Source organism: Sciurus carolinensis, chromosome 11 (assembly GCF_902686445.1).
Source record: "Sciurus carolinensis chromosome 11, mSciCar1.2, whole genome shotgun sequence".
Classification (NCBI taxonomy): domain Eukaryota; kingdom Metazoa; phylum Chordata; class Mammalia; order Rodentia; family Sciuridae; genus Sciurus; species Sciurus carolinensis.
In genome coordinates this window covers 79,688,081-79,709,866 of record NC_062223.1, presented here as the reverse complement: position 1 = coordinate 79,709,866, position 21,786 = coordinate 79,688,081, and the positions used below count along the sequence as shown (strand labels likewise).

At 39.4% G+C, this 21,786-nt stretch overlaps 1 protein-coding gene across 2 annotated transcripts in view; it reads left to right on the top strand.

Annotated features, from left to right (window-relative positions):
* Positions 1-892: 892 nt before the first annotated feature.
* Positions 893-21,786, top strand: part of Pak1 (p21 (RAC1) activated kinase 1) — a 139,145-nt gene continuing 118,251 nt past the window's right edge. For both annotated transcript variants that reach the window (XM_047516780.1, XM_047516777.1), the window contains exons 1-2: positions 893-1,348; positions 5,819-5,874. The gene's annotated coding sequence lies outside the window, so the exon portion shown is untranslated. The remainder of the gene's footprint in view (positions 1,349-5,818; positions 5,875-21,786) is intronic.

The window sequence follows — 21,786 nt, the reverse complement described above, 5'->3', positions numbered from 1 at the left end:
TATAAATTTTAAGGTCCTATCACTAACATTTATACAGCTGTGATTTGAAGCACTACCATCTGATTCCAGACTTTTAGCAAATAATGCCATCTGTTTTGGACTTGATGAAATGGAGGTACAGCAGGGCATGAAGTAAAGCTGTTTATGAGTTACTGGAAAATGCATAATATGAGCTCAGGCGAAAGATTTGGGTAGAAAGCAGCTTCCGTGACAGAACAGGAAAGGGATCCCACTTATTTCCCCTGTCAGTTTAGGACAGTTTAAACTTCTCCATTATCATTCCTTCTCCCCAGCCTCCCGCACCCTTGCTCCCAAATCCTACCCGGAAAAAACAAACAACAATACATTTCTGCTCTGAGATCACAGAAGAGTCGCTAGTTTTCAAATTCAGCTCTTGGAAATGAGCTAAGGGATGCTGTGGTGCTTTGTAAACCTAAGATCCCAAACCAGCAGGTGAGCATCTTTTTCGATTCGAACTATACTCATCTCGAAATCGCCCAAAAACTTTTCAGAAGAAATGCCGCTTCAAAAAAACCTACAAGAGAGAACGCTGGCGGAGGGCCGAGACGAGGGCAATGACGTCACGGGCAGCCGGGTGATTCCCGGGCCTCTGGCGTCATGCGCCGATGACGTCATCCCAGGCGCCGGCCTCCCTAGCTGGGATGGCCTCGCTCACGTGGGTCATCCAGCGCTCCCCGCCCCCTCCCACCTGCTGGAGGCGGGGCGGACAGGGCTCCGCCGGCGCCGCGGCTTCGCCGGGAGGGGGCGGGGGCTGGTGGGCGAGGCGGTCGGGCCCAGCCCCGTCGCGTACAATAGCGCGGCTGCGGCTGGAGCCGAAGGTGCAGACCACACAGTAGCCGCCCCTCGCGGCTTCCCTCACACGCCCCCGCCCCTTTACTCGCCCTCACGCCTCCCGGCTATCTGGCTCCCAGGCTCCACCATCCTACTCGTGGGACGCTTTCCCCTCACACTTTTGTCTCCCTTTTCACGGAGCCCAGCGCTCTTGAGATTCTCCCCAAAGAACCAAGTCTCCCTCGACTTCCCACCTCTTCTCTCGGAGTCCAGCGGAGCCCCTCACGTCCCCGCCCCCGCAGATCTCCAGTCCTTCCCCCGCGACACCCCTCCGCGCGCCGCCCCGCTCCCTCCCGCGCCTCAGCGTCTCCTCCCTCGCCGATCCGTGGTCCTGAGGGGATCCCAGGCCGCTCGCGGAGCGCGCGCCGGCGGCGGCCGGAGGGAGAAAGTGAAGCGACCGCTCGCGCACACTCGCGCGCTCACTCCAGGCTCGGCTGCGGCCACCGGGGTGGAGGAGGAGGAGGAGGAGCCGAGCGGAGCCGAGCGAGCGCGGAAGGTGAGCCGGCCTCCTGCCCGGTACCCCTGGCGTCGCCGCTGCCCGGGCCGGGGCGCGGGGGCTGGGGCGGTGCAGCGGGCGAGCGGGGTGGGCTGGAGGCCTGGGCCCATTCATTCTCCCCCGGGGGCCGGCCGACTGGGCTGGCGGACGGGCGGGCGGACGGGCGGGGACTCCAGGTAAGGTGAGGCAGGCGCCGCCCCGCAAGGCCGTCCGCTCGAGTCGGGCCAACAAAGGCCCCCTGTGCATGCACCGGTGCGACCGCAGGTCTCAGACGCTTGGGCACTCCAGGGGCCCGAGAGTGAGGCATGGCGGAGGAGGGGCCGGGCCGGGCCGGGCGGGCAGACAGGACCTGGTCCGGGACCCACTCCCTTCCGAACTTCGCGGTCCTCCGACGCTCACCCCGGCCCGCGACGAGAAAGCCTAGCAAAGCGGCGACCGATTCATACTGCATAGAGATTACCCGGTCCAGGCTTGGGGAATCACTTTTAGGGTTCAACTCCGTGGAAAAATAAGCTCCGTAGTACTCGACTTGTGCAACCCCTCCCCCACCCCGGGAATACTCCGTAACTTGGAAAGTTAAAACCAGATGGGGAAAGGAGTATCATAGTTATATCATGTGCATTATTCCATTTCAACCTTCAGTATCTTGAATCATTTAACAGTAAATGTTACTGGGACTGTTTTGGAAGAATATTTGAGAAGTTTTGGGTGGTTCTTTGGTGATGTGAACAAAGTCCTTATTTGTTAAACCTCTTGGATAATTAATTGTCTTACCCTTTATTATATATCCAGAATTGCTAAAGGTGAAGGGAAGGGTTATCATTGTGGTTACCAATAAAAATAAAAGTTCATTAGTCTTGCCTTTATTTTGAGTTGTTTCAGAGAAGAATCTTCAGTTTTGCCTTCCGTGTCTCTGGGCTCTCTCTCAGTTGTCAGGAGAAAACAAGCCAAAGATACAGAGATGCCTCCTCTGTCTTACCTTGTGGCTTTACCTACTAACTCTGTGACCTAAAGCAGGTCACTCCCAGCCTAAACTTTCCGGAGTTTGCTTTTATGCTGCAGACACTGAGACCGGTAGCAGTCATCTACTCACCTTTCAAGATTCCTCCCGCTGTGAAGTCTCTGCTGGCATCCATCCTCTTCCTCCTCTGGGGTACAGCTGACTTTCTTCCCACTTGGGCCTTCAGAGGTCCACTGGGATTTGTACAACTGCACTTGTAACATTTTTGTTTCAATTTGGAAAGTCTGCATCAGTTGCCATGAAACCCATGCCCCCCCTCACTTAGAAGTGGTACTTCTAAGGGTTTGGGATCACTGTACCCTGCAACATTCCCTGAAGGGAATGAAGTTCATGAACTTAGGGTTCTACCAGGTGATTTTGCTTTTTCAGTCATTGTTTTGTCCAACATTACTGGAGTGTGGAGAGCTATTATGTTTCAAGTCTTCTGCTAAGGGCTATGGGAATTCAGTCTCTGTCTTTCTAGAGCTCAGAGTCTAGTGGGTGAGGTAGACGTGTAAACAATGAAGGCCCTCTGGGGGACTCCAGTTGTACAGGGAGTAGTGTGCAATAATTGAGGTTGCTGGACCTGTTTTACAAGTCTTGTCCTGGCCAAAGTGAGCCCTGCAGAGAAGGTGACTGGTCCCTCATCCATAAGAGGGCACTTGATGAAAAAAAACTTCTTCAGTTCAACTTAATATACATTGACTGAGCACATGTTTTGAGGTGCAGTACAAGGCTTGGAGGACACAAAGGAAGGATCTTTGTGAAACAAAACCTAATCACACCAGTGTCTCCTGCTGAACCCTTCATTGTTCAGAGATTAATTTCAGACTCCTTTACATGTAATAAGAAACTCTTAAGAGATTAGATTACCGCCTGCCTTTGCAGCCTCACTTTCTATTTTCTCTTCTCACATCCTCTTTTTCATCTTCACTTTTGCATGTGCATGTGGAATGCCTGCCTTCTCTTACTTGACTATGGAGAAGTTTTGTTGGATCTCTAGAAAGGGATCCCTTAGTCTTTTCCTCCTTTCCCCCCCATGGAATGAGTTTTGCTTTTGTAGGTAGCATTCTTATAAGCCCTTTATAGCATTTCTCAGCCTTAAAGTTTCAGGAGTTTGCTTTTATGCTCCAGAGACAGGTAGGCAGTCACCCAATACCTAGGAGTTTGTACCTACCTTTTTCCATTAGCCTGTGAATCTTTTGATAACAGGATCTGTTTAGTTTTAGTGTCTAAGTTCCTGGAACTTAAGTTCTGGAACTTTGAATAAGTGTTTGAATGAATGTGTATGAATGAAGAAGCAAGTCAAGACCCATGAGATAGATTACCTAATCCTTTGGGTTGAAACAATTAGTTCTCAAAGTGTGGTCCCTGGACCAGGATTGTCAACATAATCTGGGAATTTTGTTAGCAATTTAATGGGTCTTACCTCACACCTACAAATAAAAAACTCTGGGATTGGGTCTTAAAACTTTCGCTTTATCAAGTCCTCCACGTGATTCTGATGCTTGTTAAAGTTTAGGAATCACTACATTAAGAGATCTGATCTTGATAAAATCTGTATCCTGCCAGTTAGCTCCCTCCATTCTTTTTCTTCCATAGCATTTACTGCCTGGCATACATCCCATCCCATCCCACCCCACACTGTATCTATCCAACCCCATTAGCTATCTCTTACCACTAGGATGAAAACTTTATTTTCTTGGGGATTGTATTCAGGGGAGCTTAACCACTCGACCATATTCCCAACTCTTTTAATTTTTTTATTTTGAGACAGAGTCTCACTAAGTTACTTAGGGCCTCTTCAGATTTCTGAGGCTGACCTCAAACTTGCAATCTCCTGACAGCCTCCCAAGTTGCTAGGATTTCTGATGTGGGCCACAACACACTGGCTAGAATGAAAACTGCTTGAGAGCAGTAAGTTTTAACTGTTCAAGTTCATTGTTTTAAGCCCAGTGCTGAGGATATTGGTGGCAGATAGCAAACATTCACATTTGTTGAATGAATAATATGATCATCCTCTTTACTGCCAATTGCTGCGCTGGGGTTTTAGTTAAGAATGGTTCTCAGTGAGGAGGAACTGCATTCCAGTGTATGGATCTGAGGGAATTCTAACATTTTTGGATTAATTAATTAACATTTGGCTTGGACTTTTCTTCCCTTTTATTATCTGTCTTTCTACAACCAAAACAAGAAGTTTTTTTCTGTGTGTTTGTGTGTGTTAGCAAAGGTCCTGGAAACTGTTGAAATATCCTAGGCCAGCATTTTTTCTTGCACCTTAACTTTTGAGCCTTTTAACTTGAAATTGTCTCTTCTGGGTCTCCTTTGGTTTTTAATCTTTCTTCAGTGATACTTAAAACCATACAAGGGCCTATTATGTGTCTACACACAAAGGTTTCTCTTCCTTATGTAGCTCTTAAAATGCTTTGTTTCTTTCACTTTCTTATTAGCCCTAACATACCATGCCCAGTTTTTTCCCTTCCTAATGTCCCCTGGGAGAGTGTCTTCATTTACTCATCCATTTCCTTATGAACAGTTATTGAGTTCTTTTCCAGTTGTTTAGGTCCTGGTACACGTACTTGTCCTATACTGAAGCAGGATGGGAAGCTATATATAGGGTGCAGCCCTGTCCTTAAGGAGCTGAAGATAATACAGCATGATTTGATAAGGGCTTAAATGAAGAGATAAAAGAGAAGAGTGTGATCAACATAGGTGGGAGAAAGCTGTCTTGGTATTATTTTTTCTTAATTTTAGGGATAAATTTGTCAAAAAGTGTTTTGGTAAGCAAATTAAAAAAAATAATTTTAAGTGTTCACTGACTTTGTTGGGAAAAACCAAAAAAATGAAGTTAGACTGAGTAGTTGCCAATTTGGGACAATTCTCAGTTCTATTATTATTGGTTTTAATGAATTTTCTCTTTTTTCTTTTTCTTTCTTTTTTTTTTTTTTAATCTTCCTATGTCATAACCAGAAAGTGGTGAAAATTCTTTTTTAAAAATATAGTAAGGAGAGTTAGATGTTTAAGGTTATCCAAAGAATGTACCTCTTCATAGATAATTTAATTATTAAGGGGTAATGTTATAATTCATGATGGGGTAATAATGAAATGCCTAGGAAAGTTAGGGGACCTTAATTTAGTATCTGTCTCACTGCATGACCTTGTAGTTTTGTTGTCCTAATTGTAAAATGGGGATATAACAGTTGCTGTGGCTAGTTTATAGGGTTATGAATAGGGTTTACTAAATAAAATATAGTATATAGGTTTATAGGGTTTACTTAATAAAATATCGAGTATAAAGAAACCTTTGAAAATCATAATTTATTAGCTAGTTTTTAAGAGGTGATAACTATTAACTGTTTCTTACATTATTGAACACCTGTTCTGTTACAGACACTCTGTGAGATATTTAACATGTTTTTTCCAATTCTCAGAATAACCACATAAGGTGATTCCTGGTATCTCTTTTATAGATAAAGAAGCTGAGGCTCACACTGGAAAAGGAAACTTGTTCAAGGCTTTTCTGCAAGTAAGTGGCAGACCTTAACTCTAGCCTATGTACTATTTTCAGTCCCCAGGTTGCTTTCTTGTTTCTATGTAGAGGATATAGGAATGTTTTGCAAATAAATATATTGCTGTGAGAATTAAAATAAAATTTCTCTCCATTGAATCTGCTCTTTTTCGTTCATTGCAAAGATTGGCGAAGACAGATTTATATCATTTACATTTATCATTCATACAGCAAAAATAATATACTTTGTTCAGTCTTATCAGTAGCCCTGTGAGGTAGTTATTCCCATTTTATGTGTTAGGGGACTGAGGATCACATAAATGTTGGCTTATTCAAAAGCACATAATTAGCAAATGCATGAGTATTGATTTAAAAACACATTTTAAAATTCTAAATGTACTACTTTACTTTTGCCAATATATCATACCGACTTTTGAACTCTATCCAGGTAAACTTTGGGACACTCAAAGCATCCTCTTATGTTGCTTCCTAATCTCTTTACTTTTTCTCCCTAGAAAATCTTTAAGTCTAAAGTCTACAGTTTGAACTAGAAAAAAATAATTACTGATTAAACTTTTTGTCAGATGGTCATGACCACAAACTTTGAAGATAACATTTCTTTATGGACACTATAAGATCAGGGTTTCCAACTTTCTGAGTTACCTGTGACTGAATATTCATTTCCTTTTGCCATCATGAATTTATTAGCATTATGTATTGTATTTTTCTGCCTTTGAACTCTTCATTTCAGGAATAATTTCTTTCCTCTTACCCTTTTGTCTTTGAGATGGGGAATATCGTTTATCCTTCAGGATTCTCCAGATTATCCCCTCTTGAATAGTATAGTAATAAGTCTAGAAAGAACCAGAGGTTTATTGCTCTCTCTTTAATATGATTTTGTGTGATATTGATTAATTATCTAGAATCGATCAAAGTCTTAGTTATGTAAGTCCATTATGTCTTGGCTCTTATTCATGGAGTCAGGGTTAAGTAATTTGCACGTAGCATTCGGAAATCCATTCTTTCTTATGGATCTTTCTTCCTTGACCTTTCCACTTGCAGCCCTTTCCAATGTCCTTTTTCCTTTCACACTGGCTACATACCAACTGAGATTGACAACATTTTTCTCCTTTATAGAATCTGCCCTTTGAATCTTTGGGGATGATAAATGACAATGCCAACATATACGTGGCTTCCCCTTTCATCTGTCTGCCTATATTAGATCTTCAGGCCTAGCCTCTTTTATTCCCTCCTTGATTCCCACAAAACTGGGTTTGATGTAATTGCTCATTTGAACCCTTGTCATTATAGAACTTTGTGTATTACTGCAATATTATCTTCCATTTTCTAGAGAAGTAGATTGATATAAAAGCACTAAATATGAAGTGAGGCAAAGAGATACTTATTTAAATTTCTATTTCTTCATTTGGAAAAGAGAATACTTAATTCACAGAATTGTGGAGATTAATAAAATATGTGAATAGATGTTGAGCTATAGAGATGTGTGGTGGAATAGTTGTAATTTTATGACTTAAAATTATGTATAGCAATGGTTGTTATGTTGACTGTGTGTTTGAACTACTTATGAAGATTATTTAAAAAATTCAGTAGCCTGAGCTCTATCTCAAGTTTACTTAAAAAAAGTTTACAGGTGATTCTAATATGCAACCAAAGTCGAAAAGCACCGTCTTGTAATATTCTGTGTAAAGGTCTTATGTATCTATTGTATGAAAACAAGTGATTTTATAGCTATTTAAAGTTCATTGATTTGCTGAACACATATTAAACATCTGGCATTGTCTCTGGCTCTGAAGAAATAGATGAATCATACCTATTTTCTACTCTTGAGTTTATACTTTCCTGCAGAAGCAGACATGTATATAGATGATTATACTCAATTGAGACAAAATGACACATGGAGATATGTGCGGGTGCAGGGTGAACACAAAGGGAGGGCATCTACCCTTATGAAATTGGGGGTGGCCTAGAAAGCCTTCTTAAAGGAAGTGACACCTCAGAAGGGATCTGAAACACCAACAGGGGTTAACCAAGAACAGAGGAGGGGTAGCAAGAGGGGAGAGGAAGGGCCTTTCTGGAAGAGAGTTAGGAGGGCTAGAAGATTTGAGAGCCTGTTTGGGGAACCCTGTGAAGTTTAGGATGCTCAGATGGCAGGGCTTGAGATGGGGAGTGGTGAAAGCAGAGACTGGACCAGATAATGAAAGGCCTTTTGTATAGTGTCCAAATTTTCACTAACATGATCTCACATTGTTCTTCCAACAATCCCCTGGGTTATCTAGGACAGGTGTTCTTTTGTTTTTATTTTATAAAAGAGAAAACTGAGAGGTTAATTTAATTGCCTGAGGCTATACATCATAGTTATGATTTGAAGCCAGATCTTTCTGACTTGAATTCATGTCTCTCATTATGCCATAGCTGTTTCATTCCTTTACAGGATTGTGGGGATCAAGATTGCTCTGTGAATTTATATACAGCAGTTGGTAAGCTGTAAACTGCTTGGCTGATGTTGGCTCTTAGCTGGGAGTTTGCAGTGAGTGACCTCTAAAGGTGTTTTTAACTTTGAGGTTCTTAGAACTCTCCTTAATCTCTGGGATTCCCCCCACCTCAGGAGTTGATAACCAGTATCCAGCAAGCTAAAATATTTTCAGATAGTCACTCTTCCAAGTTGAGTGTCTACATAAATACCCTTGTTTGTCTTAAAGATATGTTTATGTTTCTTTTATTATGATAGAATAATTTTTTCTCACACAAAATTTGGAGATTAGAGATTAAAACAACTCTAACAAATTCTTCATCATTTTATCACTTCATCATTTATCATTTCATCTATTTCCTTCTTATATTTTTGAAAAATGAGTTTGGCATAGTGATTTCCCTGTTTCCCAGTCACCTTCGCTCCTTAACCTCTTTGTACTTTGGGGATAAATGAGTTCAGGAACAAATAAACATCATCAGCTTCATTGCCATGGAATTTAGGACCAAGTATGCTCGGCAAGTGTTCTACTACTGAGCTACACCTCCAACCCTTCCAAAAATCTACTAAAGACTTTTGTAGTGCCAAGCACTTTATATTTGATTTTTTCATTGAATCCTAAAATAGGAAAATGTGTGTGTGTGTGTGTGTGTGTGTATTTATTTTTTTCATTCTTATTAAGATGTTCCCTTGTACTCATTGTACTAGTGAAGAAATTTGGAGAGATCAAGCTATAATCGGAAGATTTTTTTTTAGTTGTTGATGGACCTTTATATTTTTAAATTTATATGTGGTTCTGAGAATCAAACCCAGTGCCTCACACATGGTAGGCGAGTGCTGCACCACTGAGCCACAACCCCAGCTCCTGGAATTTGAAGATATTTTAATGATTATTTATAGTGTGATTATAGCAGGTCATATAAGTTACCTTAAGCCTCAGTTTTCCTTAGCTGTCATATAGATGTGTCAAATTTGATGCTAATTTCCCCAGCTCAAATATTTATGACAGTGATTCATAACATTGACAGACCTTCTTTCTTCCTCTTCTGCCATCACCCTTTCCCTATAATGCAGTAGGACCTAGTCCATCAGTAATAGCATTTCACTATAAAAGAATTCAAAATGGACTAGAAAAGTACAATTTATAAACTTCCAGGTTGGGGAATGAGTAGTAAGGGACTTCATATACTTGGACAGACTATTTAAAAATTTTTTTTGGAGTTGTAGATGGACAGAATGCTTTTATTTTATTTGTTTATTTTTAATGTGGTGCTAAAGGTTGAACCCAGTGCCTCACACATGCTAGGCAGTGTGCTGCCACTGAGCCACAGTGCCAGCCCCTAGACTCTTAATTCTCTATCACCTGCTGGATAATTACTATTTTATAACATTCTCTTTGATTTAAAATTATTTCCCATCTGGAATTATCTAGTCCAGAGTATGTGGTTTTCAGAGTAGATTTTTTTTTTTTTAATTTGGCACTGGACATTGAACCAGCTCATGTTAATAAGCATGTGCTCTATCATTGATCTGTGCTCCCAGCCCCTCAGAATGGATTCTTGATTAACCCAAGAAGATTATCTGTATAATTTGTAAAGCAACTTAAGAAGAATAAACAAAAACCAGATGATCAGTGGAAAAATCCATAATGATATGCTTTTGAAAATTCAAATTTCTTGAGCAGCCTAGAAATATTTAATATATATATATATACACATATAAATGTAGTGATATATACACACATTTTCACATACAGTCTCATAATTGAATTCTACCCTTAAGATATTGTATTTTCATAGATGAAGAGATGTTAGGTGACTTGTCCATGATAATATAGCTGAGAGGTTGCAAACTGGAATCTTTAATTCAGATCTCTGTCTCCATATCTGGTGTTTGTGCCTGAACTTTCAGGTACTCCCATGATCAGTGGTATTTCCTTCATTTTCCCTTGACTTCTAAATTATTCCAGGTTAAAAAAAATTCCTGAGGCAATTAGTAATTGCCAAAGCCTCCCTGCAGCCCCACACCATAGAGAATCAGAATAAGGACACGAACCAGCACTTTTAAACTTAGTGTCTTGAGGGCAGAATACTCTCTTGTCAGCTGTCACTTAAAACAAACGTACAAATAAATTTTGAGGAACAAATTGATTATTTCAAGTTTCTAAGTGGTCTTGAGCCTGCCTCTGGGTATCCGTAATATAATAGAGCTAAGGTTGAATTTCACAATTAAAAAAAAATTCTCTCTTGGGTTAAGTCCACTTGAAACTTGTTGTAAACTTCTTTCAGCTTTTAAGTGTGTTTAAAGTTCTTTTTAAATAATAAAATACAGGAATGGGGAATATGTTAGCACACTAGCATTTATATCATTATTTGTTTACAGTAGAGCCATACTTGCTTCTCTGTGGCTTTATTTGATTAATGTCTATCTGTCCTACTAGATCCTAAACTTCAGAGAATCATTTATCTTTAAGATGTGACCCTTAAAGAGAATAAGTTGTAATATAGTACCCTTTTACTTAAAATAAAAGTTTTTTTTTTTTTCTTCACTGTTGTATTTCCAGTGCCTAGCCTATAGTAGGCACTCAATTTTTTTGGAATGAATGAATTAAAGTGGAGCCAGCATACACACAAACTGTGATCCATAGGACTTCTTTCTTTTTGATGGTACCAGGAATTGAACCCAGGACCTTGTGCATGCTAGGCCATGCTACATATGACTTCTTTACTAAGAATATTTGTTTGATTTTTTTCAAGTTCAACAAACATAAAGGAATCCTTTCAATATCTGTCTGAGAAAGGGTAGGAAAAAAGAAACCTCAATGTGCTAAATATATAGCTACCTAGTGCACATACCTCTAACCTGAGTAAAAGTTGAAGATGCGCCCTGAGGCTATCTAGGAGTGTGGAAAATTCTCTCTCTCTCTCTCTCTCTCTCTCTCTCTTTTTTTCCCATCTTGCTAAGTTGCTTAGGGCCTCACTAAATTGCCAAGGCTGACTTTGAACTTGGGATCCTCCTGCCTCAGCCTCCACATCCCTGGGATTATAGGCATGCCACCACACCCGGCTGGAAAATTCTTAAGATGATCAATCACCATCCATTCTGGGTTTTTTTTTTTTTTTTTTCATTTGAATTGAGGAATTACATACTACTAAAAGATGACATTGGATTGAGGCCCTTTGCCTTCTACAGGATCAGTTCTTTTTACCACAATCCAAGTCGGTCTTTCAACACTGGCAGTTTTCTTTTAGATTAGTCTTGTTTTCTTTAAAGTGCCTCACAATTCTAAAGATTAACATACATAATGTTACTGATGTTCTTCCATTAAAATAATAAAACCCTATTCTACACATTTGTTTTGTAGTACTGTTAATATATTTATTGTCACTATCATTCTAACAAGCTCTGTTTCTCTTTTTTTGGTATATGTAAACATATATCTTTGTGTAGCAATAATACTGAGTGGAGTTTGCCCTTTTTTCTTGACCTATAATTATTTTTGCCATGATATTCCTCCATTTTTATTATAAAATTTAGGATTACATTTCATAATTATCCTCAAATTATTTTGTCAGTCAGTGTTCTCCCAGAGAAGTAGAACCAATAGGGGAATTCTTTTTCAGGTCTTAGTTCTGTTTTGTTCTTCAGGTCTTTCACCAGGGTGAAACCCACACAAATTAGGGAGGATACCTTTATTTAAGGTCAATTGATTCTATACATTAACTGCATCTACAGAATTCCTTTACAGCAACACCAGGATAAGTGGTGTTTTTAATTAATTAACTTATGGTACCAGAGATTGATCCCAGGGGCACTCAACCACTGAACCACATCCCCAGCCCTTTTTATTTTTTATTTTGAGGCAGGCCTTGCTAAATTGCTGAGACTGGCTTGGAACTTGTGATTCTCTTGCCTCAGCCTCCCATGGATTAGCGTTTAATTGCGTAAGTAGAAACTATAGCCAATGTGACACATGAAACTATCACAACCATTTGTTTTGCTTTTCCTATCATCAATTACATTGTTATATATATAAGTACAGTGTTTTTCCTATAATCCTACATATAGCTTTCTTCTTTCAAAAATTCCTTTAGAATAAATTTCCATAGGTAGGATTATTGGATCAAGGTGTACAAGACCTAATGGGCTCTTGAGAGAATTTAATACTTGCAAACTGAAAATACCTTTGCAGCCTTTCTTTTAATGAGTTCTTCAGGAGTTGTTCTATTTAATTGATCCATTTCCCTTTTCCATAAGCTATGTATCTCCTTGTTTTCTAGCCCTGGATATTACACACTTTTCTTCAGTTCTTCCCTAATTCTCTGCCTACCATCTTTTCTTCTTACTTTCCAACCCCATGCCTTGCCTTGGCCTCATATATTATAGATGAAATAGCTGCCTCACATCCGACTATTAAATCTAAGGATCTTCTTGTATTTGTACCCGTTCATGCCTTTGCCCCTTTGCTATGGTTTGAATATGGTCTGTCCTCTACAAAACTCATGTTGAAATTTGTTGGCTATTGTGATGTTGGGATTAGGGGCCTTTAAGGGATGATTAGGTCATTGAGAGGGACTAATGGGGACTGGGTTAGTTATCACAAGAACCAGTTGTTTTAAAGGGAGGGTCTCTGTGTTTTGTCTCTTCCACACTTCCCTGCTTGCCCTTCTGCTTTCCGCCATGAGTTGAAGCAGCATGGAGCTCTTGCCAGCACCCTGCTTTTGAACTTCCTAGCCTCTAAAACTGTGAACCAATTAATCTCCATTCTTTAAAAATTACCCAGTCTTAGCTGTTTTGTTGTCAACAACAGAAAACAGACTAAGACACACTCCTTTAAGGACGAAAGAAGTGATCCCTTTTCTAGGAAAGGCCTGTTCCTCTACATGCTTTTGGATTCCTTCCCATGGTTCTTTCTTAGGAACCTCTTTATGTCATCATTAAATTTTGTTTTCTATTGAAGTTTTTATAGCAGTACTCAGATATTCTATTTAAAGGAAAACAATTTTCCTTTTCCTTACCAAATACAAGTGCTCCTGAGTTCCCATGTCAGACACTAAATGCTCTCTGCTCTCTTTCAAAGCTAGTTTTCTTAAATAGCCGTTTACAACTGCTACTTCTAGTTCCTTACCTTCTATTTACTCTGCAGACTGTTTCACTCCTATCCCCACTGCCTCATTACAAATACTTTCCCTAAGGCCACTGATGACCCCGTTGTGCCAGATCTGCTTAAAAAAAAAAGGTAAACAAACCAAAAAACCCCCATAGTTCCTCCCTTCTATAATCAGTCATTCCTTGATATCATCAAAATATTTAAGCATACTGTGCATGGTGTTGCACGCTTGTAATCCCAGTGACTTGGGAGGCTAAGGCAGGAGGATCACAGTTTAAAGCCAGCCTCAGCAATTTAGCAAGGCCCTAAGCAACTTAGCAAGACCCTGTCTCAAAATAAAAAAAATAAATAAATAAATAAAAGAACTCAGTGGTAAAGCACCCTTGGGTTCAATACTTGGTACAAAAAAAAAAAAAAATGAAGCTGTGATTCAGGTGTCATGCTGGTTTTTATTTATTAATTTTCTTAATCAATTTGGAACAAAATCCAGGTAAGGCCTGCACCAATTCTGGTTGACATCTTTTGTGTCTTTTAGTATCTGAATTCCCCCTCAATCTCTTTCCTCCACCTTTCAATTTATTTGTTGAGGAAACCACATGGTCCTATAGTTTACTCCCTGTGCATTTTATATCCCACAGTTCAACAAGTTCCTTGGTCCTATATATTTCTTTTTTTTTTTTTTTATTGTAAACAAATGGGATACATGTTGTTTCTCTGTTTGTACATGGCACATGGCGTAAAGGCATACCATTTGTGTAATCATAAATTTACATAGGGTAATGTTGTTTGATTCATTCTGTTATTTTTTTCCCCTTCCCCCCCACCCCTCCCACCCCTCTTTTCCCTCTATACAGTCCTTCCTTCCTCCATTCTTGCCCCCCTCCCTAACCCTAACTCTAACCCTAACACTAACCCCTCCCACCCCCATTATGTGTCATCATCCCCTATATATTTCTTATAAATTAAGTTATATTTAGAAGCTTGATCAGATTCAACTTTTTTGTTTTATTTCATTTTGCTTTGCATGGCCACTTCGTAGGCATTGATGTGTTTTAATCATGAGGCTCATGGTGCTGGGGATGGTGACACACATTGTAATCCTAATGGCTCAGGATGCTGAGGTAGGAGGATTGCAAGTTCGAGGCCAGCCTCAGCCACTTAGCAAGGTCCTAAGCAACTTAATGAGACCCTGTCTCAAACTAAAAAATAAAAAGGACTGGGGATGTGGTTCAGTGGTTGAGCATCCCTGAATTTAATCCCCGGTTTAAAAAAAAAAAAGTTTCATGGTGCTCAGATTATCCCATAGAATTCCCTTTTCATTATCATCTCACTAGACCTCTCATCAGTTGACATTCTTGATTACTTCCTGTTTATAGCGGTCTTAGCTGGGCATGGTGGTGGCTACTTTGAACTTGAGGCAGAAGAATGATTGAGCCCAGAAGTTCAAGGCCAGCCTAGGCAACATAGCAAGATATCACTTTCCTTGTTTGTCTCCTACCTCTGTTGTTCCTCTGCCTATTGTGTTACCTTTTTCTACCTTGAATTTAAATGTTAGAATGCCCCAAGGGAGAATCCTCTTATCTCCCAGGATGTTCTTCCTTCTTTATTTCCCTTCTTCTCCTACCTTTGAATGTTTGTTATGATGACTTCTATATTTTCCTAGATGTTTCTAGCCTAAATTTCTCTCCTTAACTCTAGACCCCTATATTCAGTTGCCTGCTTGATAGTTCCACCCAGAGGTCAACGTCTTCTACTTAATGTACTTTAAAACTGCATTCTTCATCTTTTCCTATAAACCTGTTCTGGCCCCAGTTATCCTGTTTTGGTAAGTGGCGTCTTCATTTCCTCTGTTGCTCAAACCAGAAGTTTGTCATCACTGACACCTCCATCTTTCTTCTCCTTCATGTGTACTCCATTCTCAGTCTTGTCAATTGTACTTATTATGCATTTCTTGATTCCATCTACCTCTGTCTCCTGTTATCACCCCCCTAATCCAAGCTATCCCTATCTTTACCCCTGGACTGGTACACTAACCTTTTAACTGAGTTTTTCTCCTTAAAACTTATTTAAAATTTTTTTCACTTTATAAGAAAGTAGAAATTTTATATATGATTTATAAGATTCTGAATGACCTGGCGCTTACTTATGTTTTTCTAACTTCATTTTGTGCTACTCTCTACCTCAGTGGCTGTGCTTCAGAGTGATTGACATTTTCCTTTTTTCTCTCTGTTCTACAAAGTTTGAGAAAGTCTTTCTTCAGGACCTTCACACTGCTTCTCTCCTGGTATGTTCTTCATGGAGTCTGACTTCTCCTTCCGTTTCTTCCTTTAGTGAATAAATATTCAATATCACTTTGAGTTAGGACCTTCCTCATCTAAAGAAGATCCCCTCTGTCATCCTCTTGCAGCATTTTGTTATTCTTTGTATTGGCATTTGTAATGATTTGTATATTGTAATTGTAATTTGTAATTGTATATTTACTTGACTATTGTATGTCAGGTCTTCCAGCTTAATGGAATCAAGAGTCATCTTTTGTTTACCCTTGTACCCCATCACTTATTGTAGTGCCTGGAATATAATGAGTGTTGGAAATATTATCAAGCCTTGTCAGTTTTATCTCTGAAGTTTTTTTATTTATTTTTTATCTTTTTAAACTTGTTTCTGTTTCTTTGTTCCTTCTGCTCAGGTATAGGCTAAAATCATCTCTTCAATAGACTTTTAGTGACTTTTTTGGGGGGGGCATACCAGGAATTGAACTCAGGGCACTTTACCACTGAGACACATCTGGAGTCCTTTTTGCATTTTATTTAGAGACAGGGTCTCACTGAATTGCTTCGGGTCTTGCTAAATTGCTGGTGCTGGCTTTGAACTTTCTATCTTCCTGTCTCAGCCTCTAGAGTTGTTGGGATTACAGGTGTGTGCCACCATGCCCAGCTTTTTAGTAACTTCTAGTTAGAAGGTAGCCAGTCCTTCTGCCCTCTTATTCATCCATTATTCTTCCTGGATTAATTTTTTTGATCCTGTATCTGTTGGCCCCAAAACCATCATTCTTGGTAGGGGAATATGCAAATTAATTTGTTATTCAGTGAACTTAACAATTGGAACTTCCCAGCTACCTCTTCAGCCTCATCTTTGCTGATCCTACTCCATCTCACTAAAAGGATTTTCAATTTTTTTCAGTTTTATGTCACATGATCCTATTCCCTCTGCCTGGAATTCCTTTTCCTCTCTATTAAAACTCTTCATTCTTCAAGATTCAACTTGTATACCATTTCTTTCATGTGAGCATTCCCAAACTTCCATCACAATTCAGGATTATAAATTCACAGAAGAGAGTACCTTGTTTTGTTTCTCAGTATCTTGAACCATGCCTGACAAGTAGTAGGCTCTCAATGAATATTTGTTGAGTGATTGAATAAAATAATTTACTTATTCAACAAATATTTTAAAAGTTTTCTTGAATTTCCATAGCACTCTCCTCATCCTTTGCACTATAATTAGATGTGTAGAGGTTGCTTGACATCCATAGGGACTAACCACTTATATAATTAGGTACTACTCTAACATTCCTCTGTGCTCACTGTTAGGTTGTGCCCTCCTCATTTCTTTATTAGTAAATGCCTTTCTAATGGCAGGATGATGAACATCTAACAATATGGTACAAATAGATTCTAATGAAAATTGAAGAGTTTTATGAAGTTGAAATAAAGTGATGTTGGAGAATGGCTTGAACCACACACACAAAACACTGTAAAATTAGACCACTTTAAAACTGAAGGAGATCCCATAAATGTGTGCAATTTTTATATTTTATGTATCAGTTAAAAAACATTTAAAAAACTGAAAGAATTAATGTGGGTAATGACATAAGGGGAGAGTCAGAAGATAATGATTTAAGTAACAAAGGATTTAAGAAAGACCCTTGGGAAAACTGGTAAAGCTCTTAAATATTTTTACAAAATCGATCTTATCAACATGTTTTGAAAGCCAAATGTGAAGTGACAGATATTCTTTAAGAATTACCTTAGTGGCAATTATAACTTAAATTTTGTTAAATAGTTATCAAAATTTCTTTAGATTTATCTTGATAAATTAGCCCCCCCCCCATTAAAGACGCAGTCAACTTTGGGGGTGGTTTATTAGAAATTTTGGTCCCTTGTGAGTTAACTTTAAGTGGTATTTTGGGGGTACTAGTCATCCTTGTATCACAAGATTCCCTCTGTGTATGCTGGTTCCCCTATTAGATTTAGCTCCTTGAGATTGGGACTGTGCTTTATTCACTATGTTCCTGTGATATACTTACATGGAAATAAAGAAGAAATGAAAAACGATTTAGGGTATTTGGAAAAGCTCCTTAAAAGAGACTGTATGATCCAGAGCCTGTTTGGCAGGTGTATGGTGACTGTTACACTTCGTTAGGTGGAAAAGGAAAATGTCCTTTTCTTTTTTTTTGCCAGTTTCTGCCTAGTGTGCACTTTAATATTCAGAATCTGTTCTCTGCCTCAATAGCTCTTGTTCTTATTGTAATTCTTCCTGGAGATTGAGATGGAAATGAGAGAAGCTTTGGGCTGCTGCTTGGGTATCCACATTCATGAGAACTTAGAAATGCAGAGGGACCAAATGCCAGGCCTGACCTAGCCGTCGCCAGGTCAGCCAATCATTGCTTTCCTGCTCTCCCTTTGTTCTCTGTGCCTCCAGCCACCTATCTGCTGGAGGTTTGTGCTACAGCTGTTTCTACCAATTAATGTGATGCTAATGTGCCCCTTAATGAAGCCAGGGAAGCACATGGTCCCAGCTAGTGGATAAGAACTCCACAGTGGCAGCCTTCAGAGTACCTTTTCATGAACAATTGGTCTAGGCACCTGAATATCTTTTTGTATTCTTGAAATCATAGAAACAGATACTGAACATGACATTAGCCTTAGGTGTCTAACCCCTTATTTTATGGAAGAGATAAAAAAAGCCAAAAATAAAAAGGCTCTTACCAAATTAATTCCATACCTCACATTTCACCAAAGCTCTGTCTAATCTAATTTGATCCTTTCTATGTTGTATAGTAGTTAAACCTCTGCCTCTGGCCTAACTTTGAATCCTGTGGCCCTCCCATTTCCTAACTGTGTGATTTGTGGAAGTTAACCTCTATAGTCTCTATTCTTTTTTTAAATAATTGTTTTATTTATTTATTTTTATGCAGTGTTAAGGATCGAACCCAATGCCTCACACATGCTAGGCAAGCACTCTACCACTGAGCCACAGCCTCAGCTCCTAGTCTCTTTATTCTTAAGTAGTACTAATACCTAATTCAGAGGTTTGCTATTAGGGTACATGTGGTAATAATTGTATAGCACTTAGCAGATTTTGACATATGACAAGTGCTCAACAAATTTTGGCCATCATTATTCCAGGGTAGAGAAACTAAAATGATCCTAAACAACAGGTGTTTTTAATTTACAGTGCTGTCCTTGAAACCTTTGTTCTAGTTCTCCTTCAATTAGAATACAAGCCTTGTGAAGGCCAGGACCTTTTCTGGTTGCTTCTCAGTATCCTCAGCACCTAGAATTTTAGCACATAGTCGATGCGTAATAAATACATCATGAATCAATGAATTTTGGGGGGGAGGTATTCTCTTAATAACATCTAGGTTTGTATATTTCAATAACTTGAATCTTTTTTTCTTTACAGTTGTTTATATGAATTTGTACTTTTGAAGAATAGTTTTTGTGTTGTGCCCTGGATCTTTTCAGATACGTTTTTTTTTTTTTTTTTTTTCCAGATGTTTCCTTTTGCATTGTAAGCATTGAGAGATTTTGATCTCTGCTCTACAGATCTTCCCCATAGCTCTTAGTGGAGTATTTTTTGTACACAGTTATTATTGCTTAGTAAATGCTGAACAAGTGGTTGTAAAAATAACGTCGATTCAACATTATTGAGCAAAAACTAGTGTATGCTATGGCACCAACTCTAAGAAATAGTGAATTTGTAGGTGCAGTCCTCAGTTTTTTTTTTTATTCATTTATTTATATGTGGTGCTGAGAATCAAACCCGTGCCTCACACATGCAAGGCAAGCGCTCTGCCACTGAGCCACAACTCCAGCCCCCAGTCCTCAGTTTTGAGAGCGAGCACTCCACACTGAGGGAAGAGTTGATTCAAAGACATGGAGGGCCAGGTCTTATGGGATTACGATAGTAAATATTGTGTTGTCTTTAATGTAGGACTGTTATTCCTCCCTGCCCTTTGGTACTGGGGATTGTACCTAGGGACACTCTATGATTGAGCTGTATTCTCAGCCCTTTTTTATTTTTATTTTGACATAGGATCTCACTAGGTTTCCCAGGCTGACCTCAGTCTTGTGATCCTCCTGCCTCAGCCTCCTGAGTTGTTAGAATCACATGTGTACCATGGTGCCTGATTTGGTCAGGGTGCTTACCAGTGGGGCAAACTGAATTCATTCTATCAACTTCAAGCAGAAGGGCTTTATAAAGGGTATCAGAGAGATTAAGAATCTTTTTAAGGGGTGGTGGTATAACTCAGTGGTACATCTCTTGTCTGGCATGTACAAGGCCTGCGTCTAATTTCCAACAATGGGGGCAAAAGGAATCTTTTTGTGGGAGTTGAAGAGATGAACCCAGACTGAGCTTCTAGGAACAAATTCCCCAAACCGTATTAAAGAACTGAGCTCTTAAGGATGTTGCTATTTTTTGCCAGAATCAGAAAACTATTGCTACAACTGCTAGATCTAGAACCCTGCTGCCTCAGCTACAGTTTGTATAAAATTCACTTGCCACTGAGGACTGTACCTACAAATTCATACTTTGTAGGGTAGGAAATAACACTACGGCAAATACTAGCTTTTGCTCAATAAATTAATGTTAAATTCAAATGATTTTATATTCAGCAAAAGGGATGTTCTATACTCAGTTATACCCCTTATTTGGTACTAAATTAGTATCTAGTCTGAGAGGATCTGCTTGACAGAACCTAAATTACATATAAGAGAGTTTAAAATGATAACTTCTTCCTAATCTCTGTAGTCTTCCTCCTAAATTAGAAGGAGGATGAAATAAGTGTTGAGCAAACCAATTTACAGATTTTGCCATAGAGAATATTCAGGAGACTGATACTCTCCTCTAGTGTCAAAATTGAGATTTGGGATTCTGGTAGTAGAAGCTGGCTTTCATCATGGTAGTAAATTGGCTGAAAGGAACACTTAAGAAGATAAGTTGTGATGGATGAGAGAGGGGTCGTTAGAGAGAATGCCAGCCAGCCACTGATTTCATACCCCAAAATGGACAGAAAGTTCTTCTCTTCAAATTGAACTTACCCATCCCTGAGCTGTAAGAGTTTCCAGGGACATTCCAGTTGCTAGTTGGTTAATAATAATTACTATTTAAGAACTCAGCACTGGCAAATAAAACAAGATTGTCATGTTTGGTTTAGATGTAGAATCAGGACCTATCCCTGGAGCTAGGGATGGGGTCATCTTTCCCAGAGGACAGTGGTTTTCAAAGTGTGGCCACTTGGGACCTTGTTAAAAATGCAAATTCTCATTAGGTGTGATAGTGTAAACCTGTAAACCCAGCTACTTGGGAGACTGAAACAGGAGGATTGCAAATTTGAGGCCAGCCTGGGCAACTCATACCCTGTCTCAAAATAAAAATAGAACAAAGGACTGTAACTTGGTGGTAGAGCAATTACCTAGCATGCTCAAGGCCCTGGATTTAATCTCTAGTACCAGGGATGGGGGAGAAAAACCTTAATTCACATCCTAGACCTATGGGTTGAAAACTGTGTGTGGGTCCTAGAAATCTGTGTATTTATAAACCATCCAGATGATTTTGATTGCATGCTAAACTTTAAAAACCACCTTGGTAACATAGGCTGATGAGGGATGAATACCTGATAAAAACAGGGCTGTGTTAGGAAGGAGGAAGAGGAATGGATGTGGGATAGGCAGCCAACAGCATCCATTTCAAAACTAATTGTAGATATGGACCAGTTCATAAGGAATCTTAAATGTCTATCTCATGTTCTTGTGAGGTATAAAACTGGTTAATGTATGTCTGAGGGACCTGTACAGTGAAGGAGAAGGATTATAATAGGAAAAGAGAAAAGCATTTTGAATTGGAGTTGAGAGATTGGATTTCATCCTGGTCTCTTTATCTCATTGAATTTCACCTCCCATTCTTTTAAATAGGGAATATAACCACTAGGATGTTGGGGGAATTAAATGAACAAATGTAGACAGAAATATATAGCTCATTTAGCATATTAATAAGTAAATATTTGCAGAATCTGAATGATGATGCTTGGCTGAAGTGCAGGAACTTT